Source organism: Nyctereutes procyonoides, unplaced genomic scaffold, assembly GCF_905146905.1.
Source record: "Nyctereutes procyonoides isolate TBG_1078 unplaced genomic scaffold, NYPRO_anot_genome, whole genome shotgun sequence".
Lineage (NCBI taxonomy): Eukaryota > Metazoa > Chordata > Mammalia > Carnivora > Canidae > Nyctereutes > Nyctereutes procyonoides.
In genome coordinates, this window is record NW_026575024.1 from 48,118,654 (window position 1) to 48,127,168 (window position 8,515).

The 8,515-nt window shown below is 47.5% G+C and overlaps 1 pseudogene; it reads right to left on the minus strand.

Moving 5' to 3' along the window:
• Positions 1–5,743: 5,743 nt before the first annotated feature.
• On the minus strand, positions 5,744–7,745 carry LOC129496113 (kinesin-like protein KIF2C; annotated as a pseudogene).
• Positions 7,746–8,515: the final 770 nt, after the last annotated feature.

Here is an 8,515-nt window from a genome sequence, read left to right on the forward strand (position 1 = left end):
CAGTATGGGATTCTCTGGTTTTCTTCTCTGTTCTTTTTTCCAGCCCAGCTGCTATGTTTATAATCATTGTTTTAAACTGTAGTTAGACATCATATATGTGTATTGATGAACTTCCTGGCTGTGAGTACTACCTCATGTTATTGTATGGAGGTGACTTTCTCCATCTCATTAGTTTTTCCAGAAAATAAAGAAAGAAGAAAAAGAAAAACCAAGGAAACCATAACAACTGCCCTCCCCCCCCAAAAAACACCAGATTATTTTGGCCTGCTGCCAGATTCTAACTCCCAAAATAAGAAACACAATTAAAGTACCATGAAAGTAAAACTAAGAAATATATAATGTACATACATGAAAATTAAAATAAGGAAATTAATAAAAAAGAATCAAAGAAAATAAATGAAGAAGAATCACAAAGTACAAAGGAAGCTAGACCCTACTTTCCAGGCAGAGCTGAAGCTCTGCAGCCTCTGTGGTCCGACAACTTGGTGGCAGGGAGTGGTGTGTGCGGAGTCTGGGGATGGGCCGTGGCGCTGATTGTCAGGTGCACATCTGCCTGGGAGATGGACCTGCGGGGTCAGGGGCAGTGTGGACTTCAGCGCCTCTGGCCTCCAGCAGGCTGTGCTGTGCTGCTCCCTGAGACTGGGCGCTGATGGGCGGGATGCGGGTGGGGACGCTGGGTCCTCTGGCTCTGGGGCTGAGCATCCCGCCCCCCAGTCTGCAGGGGCCTCCACAGAAGAGCCCCTAAGCCCCCGGGTCTCTGCCGCTTCTCTCAGAACCCTGCGTTCACTCTGCCTGCGTCCGAGCTTCTTCTTTTTTTTTTTTTTTTATCTCAGGCTGTTGTGCCCTAGATCGGGAATCCGAGAAACCACCGAGAAGCCGACACCACCGATGCAAACACAGGAGGGTTTATTTACAAGCTCGAGCTTTTGTCCAAGCATACCGGACGGAGCAGAGTAGGGACCCCGAGGTGGGTTTTAGCTTACTTTTAAGGGCTGGTCTCGGGGACCTCCAAAAGGGCTGGGCCAGTCCTCAAGCTCTGTTTACATTTTGATATGGGGCTTTCAAGGGCATTGAGCTCTGTTCTCATTCTAGTAGGAGCTTCCTGCCCTTGGCCTGGGCTCAGTTTCTATTCTATTGTGGGGCTTTCTAGGACATTAAGCTGTAAACTTTTGTTTTTTTCCTGTAACTGAAGTAATGTAAATTTCAGCTCTTCTTCGCAGGGGCCTGGGATGGCTAGACGTGGGCTAACACTGAACTTAAAGTGGATGGCCTTCTTTTTCTCGGCCTCCACGCATCAGGTCCCATCCTACTTAGCTCCTTCCCCCTTCCCTGGAGCTCCTAAGAGAGCAATTGCAAATGACCTCAGCGTGGCAGCATGTGTTGGGGGACAGGCCCAGGGATTTGGGATCAGGAAGACCTGGAGCCTGGCATCCCTTCTGTGCAGCGGGATTCGATGCTGTAGACTCTCATTCCCTAAGACTATCTTCACAACTTACTTTGTACATGGAAAAGCTCTCCTTTGTCTTTGAAAGTTGAAGAGCGAGTCAAAGCGTTTTTTCTCTGCCCATTTGATTGTTCAGATTTCAATCTGAGACGTATTTCCTGTTAATAAGGATAATTTACTATCTGTAGTACTATGGTTAAAACATTCTGACACAAGTAATCCAGAGGGATGAGGCTTTCTCATCTCTTTCTTCACAGGTCAGTCACTCACAGGAAATGCATCTTTATGGATTTGGAAAGAACTGAGAGACATTATCACCAATGGTCCTAGTATTATGTGAAGGATTCTTCCTTGAGATTCTTCCCCTGTTTCAACTGACACTGAAATACTGTGAACTCTTTAGAAGACAAAAGTCAAGGAAATAAATGTTATGCATTGCTAATTTTAAATGCACTTGCAGTATGGTGTCTATTATCATAGAAGTATTTTTATCTGATTTTTGCTATTTATTATCCTTTCCTGCTTTTCAGGTTGAGGAGGCATTACACGTGTTCATAAGTGTCTTTATTTCCTTCTGATATAAAATTCTTACTTTGTTCCCATCGAAGGAAATTTTTAAGAATAAGGCAAAGTTAATTCAACTATTCTTAAAATGTCTTCACACTGGAGCGTGATTCATTTAAGTCAATTTTCAAAATAAATCTTATTAAAAAAATACAAAGATTTATAGGGAAATTGAGAAGATAGTACAGAGAATTCTCATGCACTTGCACTCAATTTCTCCAATTATTGATATCTTATATTAGTATGGTATAAATATTAGCTAATGAATCAATATTGAAATATTCACATTAATCAAAGACCATACTTTATTCAGATTTCCTTAGTTTTGGTAAGTTACCATCCCTCATATCACATGCCATTTCTCCTCATGTTTTCTTAGTCTCCTCTTAATTTTCACCGTCTCTCAGCCTTTCCTTGTTGTTGTTGAAGTGGAACACCTTGAGAAGTAGAATATTTTGTACAGTTTCCCTCAGTAGGGACATGTGTGTTGTTTATCTCATGACTGAACTGTTTTTATGGATTATATCCAGAGATATAGTGGCATTTTTATTATATCATATAAAGGATAGACTCTATCAGCATGATTTATCAGTCTTGGTATCAATCTGATTATCTTGCTGTGGTAGTGTTAGTCAGCTTTTTCCATAGTAAGGTGATTCTTTATTACTATTATTCATTATTATTATTATTATTATAACTTTTTCATCATATATTTTGTAGAAGGAAGTTACTAGGTGTATTCCACACATAAGAGTGGGAAGCTATGCTCTTCAACTTGAGGTTGGAATGTCTGCACAAATGTTTGAAATTCCTCTACATGGGAGATTTCTCTTCCTTCTGGGTTTCTTTCTTTTTTTCTTTTTCAAAGATGTTATGTATTTATATGAGAGAGAGAGGAGAGGAAAAGCATGAGCGAGCGAGGCAGAGGGAGAGGCAGAAGCAGGTTCCCTGCTGAACAGGGAGCCTGCCTTGGGACTTGGATCATGATCTGAACCTAAGGCAGAAGCTTACTGACTGAGCCACCCAGGTGCCACTCTTTCTTTCTTTCTTTTTTTTTTAATAATAAATATTTATATTTATTGTTGTTCAATTTGCCAACATACAGAATAACACCCAGTGCTCATCCCGTCAAGTGCCCCCCTCAGTGCCTGTCACCCATTCACCCCCAACCCCCCGCCCTCCTCCCCTTCCAGCAGATCTTAGAGATAGGAAAATAAACCCATAACATCCATACGCCCCCCACAAATGACCCCGGACAGCATATCAGTATTGGAGAAGCAGGACAGAGCAAGACGCAGCACTTTTCTATTTCAAACGATGTCACAGAGACATAGGATAAAGCAGTGTGGTTCTGGGCCCTGGCTGGCTCCGTCGGTTAATCATCCGACTCCTGCCCTCACCTCCGGTCCTGATCTCGGGGTTGTGAGTTCTAGCCCTGGGCTGGGCCATGGACGAGGCGTGGTGCCTACTTAAACAAACCAGACCCATGGGGGGTGGTCCAGGCATAAGCTGAAGGAGCAGAACAGAGTCCAGAAGGAAATGTGCTCTGATACAACTGACTTTTTAACTTAATTTAATTTAAACCCAATTAATTAACGTATAGGGTATTATACTTTCAGAGGAAGAATTCAGGGATTCACCAGTTGGAGATAACAGCAGTGCTCATGACATCACGTGTCTTCCTTCAGGCTGGTCCCCTCTTATCCCCTCCCCCATCCCCTCCCCTCCAGGGACCTCAGTTTGTTTCCTATCATTAAGAGTCCATCTGCTTTGCTTCTTTAATTCCACCTATGAAGGATACCACAGGGTCATTCTCTTTCCCGACTCACTTATTTCACTTAACGTGATCCCTCTAGTTCTATCCACATCGTTGCAAATGGCAAGATTTCCTTCACTTTGATAGCTGAGTACCATTCCTCTCTCTATGATCATCATCTATCTCCCATCCTCTTTATCCATCATCTGCCCCAGGGCACCGAGGCTCCCGAGGCACATGTGGCTACTGTGGACCCGCTGCTGTGGCCACTGGGGTGCAGGTGTCCCGAGTCTCACTGCATCTGTATCTTCGGAGTGAGCTCCAGGCCGTGCACCTGCTGGTCGCAGGGCGGCTCTATTTGTAACTTCCGGAGAAGCTTCCACAATGTTTCCAGGGCGGCTGCACCAGCCCGCAGTCCCGCCCACAGTGGAAGAGGGTTGAGTGAGTTTTGCAGGACGTGGTAAAAGTCTGGTCCACATTTCATTTCGGGTCCTGTGGGCTCCAATTCCGTGTCCATAAGTATTTCTGGGGAAGCCGGGTGTTGGGCTCCGTTTCAGTGAGACGTTTCCGAAACTAACAGGCCACAGCTGGAGCCTGGAAGGAGGCAGGTGCGGGCCCTGGAGCTGGCATGCTGCCCCCTGCACGGCCTCCTGCAGCGCCTGAGCGTCCGACAGGGGGTCCCCGAGATCAGGCCCCGCCCAGGGGGCATGGATAAGCAGTAGGCCTCATCCACCTGCACTAACAAGAGCCCACCTGTGCTGGCGAGGCCTGAGGAAGACGTGGGGATGCGTCCACGCTGATGAGCTGCAGCCTCCTCAGGACCCGCGGGGACTCTTCACGGGGACATTGGGCCACGTTCACGCTTACAAGAGCCCCGTCTCCTCAGGACCCACGGTGAGTTTTTGAGGGGACGTGGGGCCATGTCCAGGCTGACAGGAGCCCCCAGCCTCCTGAGGACCTGCTGTGAGTCTTCCCGTGGATGTGAGGCATAGTCCACGGTGACAGGAGAGCCGGCGTCCTCAGGACCCGCTGACTATGACTCAGGAACATGTGGGGCCACATCCGACTCACAGGAGCCCGGCTTCCTCAGGACCCCCTGGAGGATTCTGGAGGCGCTGTTGGGGGCCACATCCACAGACTCCTCAGAATCACAGGGTAAGTGAATGGGTAGATTGAATGGTAGGGTAGGGGGAGGGGAGGCAGTTTGTGGTAAGGCTGAGGTTAGCTGTTAGGGGATAGTGATTATGCTTATGGTCAGTTCAGTGGCCCAGTCAGTGGCCTCCCCAGAGAATCAAAATCCAGGCTTCTGCTGGGGTCAGAATAGACATGGCAGGCTTCTCCTGAGCTGAGCTGAGGAGGGGATTTGTGGCTCTAAATACTCTTTATTTGGATCTTCAGTTGCCTTTCTGATTTTACCTCTTGTGCGCACATGTTTCATCAATACAACCAATTATCATTTTAAAGTTTTACTTGAATTCCTGTTTGTAAACACAGTATGACATAGTTTCAGATTTACCACATAGTGATTCAACCCTTGGATACAACGGCTGGTACTGGTCACAGGTGCCCTCCACTATCCCCATCCCCTGATTCCCCATCCCCCCCACCTTCTTCTGGTATTTATGTTTATTCTCTGTGGTTAAGGGTGGGTTTCTTGGTTTGCTTCTCTCATCCCCCCCCACTCCGCCCCTTTGCCAGTTTGTTTGGTTTCTTAAAATTCTATTTTTTTTCTATTTTTTTTTTCTAAAGGCTCCTTCCCTCTTCCCAGAACCAGGACGAGACCGGGGGGTGGGGTTGGGGGGCCCTCCACCAGTCGCCAGTCCACATAGGCAGAAGGTCATCCAAGGGAAAACTTTCTACCAGAGTCTTCTCCTCCTGGAGAGAGGGCAACACCCAGGATAAGTAAAAGGTCTTTCCTTTTTCTCGGTTGTAGTCATCCAAGGAGCAAAGATGAGAAGAAAGTAGTGTCCTACATCACTTTGACCCCCTCCCCAGCTGCCCCCATACTTGGCATTTACCAAAGCCTGTCCCAGACCCTGACTAGACCCACCAGGTGCCCAAAGTTTGCTGGGGAGGGAAGAGGAGGGGAAGAGGCTAGGTGTGAAAACAAACAGATCTTTTATTTGCAGTCGTCACTGGGGCCGTTTCTTGTTGCTTATTTGTTTGCTGGCCTGCTCTTCCAGCTGCATGGCCAGACGCAAGGCCTTGATGACATCTTGCAGGGCTGAGAAGTGCTTGGCTTGCTGGACCATGACAGACTCTGCCTTGTTCACGAAGGTCTCCAGGTCATAGTCTGGCTGTTCAGTCATCTCGGAGAGCTCAAGCCAGCCTGGCCCTTGTTGTATAATCTCCTTGAGCTCCTCCATAGCCCTTTCCTCCAATTCTCTGACCTGAGACATGGCTTCATTAAAGCTGGACATCTGGGAAGATAGTTCCTCATCTTCCTTGGAGACATTGCCTGTGATCAGGGACCCATGAGAGCTGGATTCCATCTCTTCTGTTTCCATTTGAACTGGCTGCTCCCCACTGGACCCACTGTGGGGGCTCAGCTCCTTGACCCTGTCTGCATATCTTAGTGTGTTTAAAGTATATTCACAGGAGCTTATGCCTGGTGAGATCATGGCGATCATGCAGGTCCTTAAGTTCTCCCTGATAAAGGAGTCCCTCAGCACCTGTGTCAGCTTACTCTCTCGAAACGGGGTGTGAGCCTTGTCCTGTCCGAGGACCCTGATGCACTCCTTCAGATCCAGGAGACTCTTGTTGATTTCTGCACCCTCCATGCCGGTCTGTCGGTCAGCACTGGAAGTGTCTGCACCTCTCTCATTCCCTGCCAGATCCACCAAAGAGAACTTGCCATGCACTCTCCCTTTGGCTCGAAGAAGAATCTGGAAGCAGGCGTGGGAGCGGGATGAGTTGGAGTTGGCAAATGTCTGCCCAGAGGTCCTGCAGGCACTGCCTAAGTCGATCATCTTGATGACATCATTGGCACAGTTCACCAGGTGCTCCTGCAGCCCCACCACCTGCACCTGCTGCTTGCCATCCTCCAGCACACGCAGCTTGGCTTTCTTGTTGAGCAGATCGAACAGCTTCCCATTATAGATCTCGAAGAATGTCACATAGACTTCCAGGCCCAGGTTCCAGTAGCGGGGCTGATTCTTCAGGAGGAAGACGTCTCGGGAGGCCATGGCATAGATCCCTTTGGATGCATTCTGGGCTTTCCCAGACAGGTCTCCACCCATCGTATGTGTCTTGCCACTTCCTGTCTGGCCATATGCAAAACAGGTTGCTTTTCCCCCTTCAAACATTGTCTGGACCAGTGGCCTTGCTGTGAACCTGTAGACAACTTCATTTGAAGCTGTTTCATCAAATGCAAAGTCAAAGCAGAAGGCTTGGTTCTCCAGATACTTTGTTAAGTCCACTTTTAACTTGGGCTCGTGGACCAAGGGGAGACACTTGCTGGGAATGGAAATCACATCAATTTCTTTCTTGGCCAATTCTTGTTTATTTAGTGGACGTTTCCTCACACAGACACATATCCTGTGCTCCTCGATAGGATCAGTCATAGTACGTGGATGGCATTCCAAAGTAGTCTGAAATTCTTTAATCGTCCGGGCAAATTCCCAGTTTGCAAAGCTGTTGTCATACTCCTGTGCTCGTTCTATTCTCATTTCAGAGTTCTGGGCCCTCTTCTCTCTTGTTCTTCATTTTTTCCATTTCCTTCACAATACATGATTTCCTCCGAACTGAGTTCACAGGGTTTGCAGAAGAGTTGCCTCGGACGGAATGGACTTGCTCCTCCACCTCCTCGCTGACCATCGTCAATGGTATTTCAGCCACTGCAGGGCAGGAGGGCCTAGGGGGGCCAGTGGGAACTGAAAGATGCTTGCGGGAATTTGTAGATGCTGGTAGCTCTACCTCCATATCATTCTCCTGAGTGGTAATGCGAACCTCTGAGACAGTGGACATTCGAGTGGAGTGGCTGCAGAGACCTTCCTTTGGAGAAGGAATTTTAGAGTGGACTGATCTGCGTTTTTGTTTCTGGACTGTTACATTCTCTTGCAGGGACAGATTGTCCTTTGGGTGTAAGGGAAGAAGTTGTAAAAGTTCTGGGTTTATTGCGGCCACATCATCTAAATCAATCTCTTTGCCCTTTGTGGCATGTCCTTCTGTCCATTCAACCGAAGCGCAGGATTTCTCCAAGTTCACAGTCCTTACATTGGCACTGTGAATTATGCCATTACTGCGTTGGATATTGATGGTGAGACCGGGAAACAGGTGAGACTGAAGTGACGAGTCCATGGGCAGAATGCAATTGTATGGTATTTGGTATCTGTCTTTCTCTGACTGACTGAGTTCATTTAGCATAAGTCCTTTCCACTTCTCCCACGTCATTGTAAATGGCTTCATTTCATCCCTTCTGATGACCGAGTGATGTCGCAGTGTGTATATTAACCACATCGTCTCTGCCCGTTCGTCTGCCGATGGATATCTGGGATGTATCCACAGTTTGGCTGTTGTTGATAAGGCTGCTACAAACCCTGGGCTGCGTGTCCCTCTTCGAATATACTAAACTACTTTTGTATCCTCGGGGTAAACACCTAGCTGTGCAATTTTGGAATTGTAGGGTAGCTTTATTTTAACTTTTTTTTTAATGATAGTCACAGAGAGAGAGGCAGAGACACAGGCAGAGGGAGAAGCAGGCTCCATGCACCGGGATCCCGACGTGGGATTCGATCCCGGGTCTCCAGGAT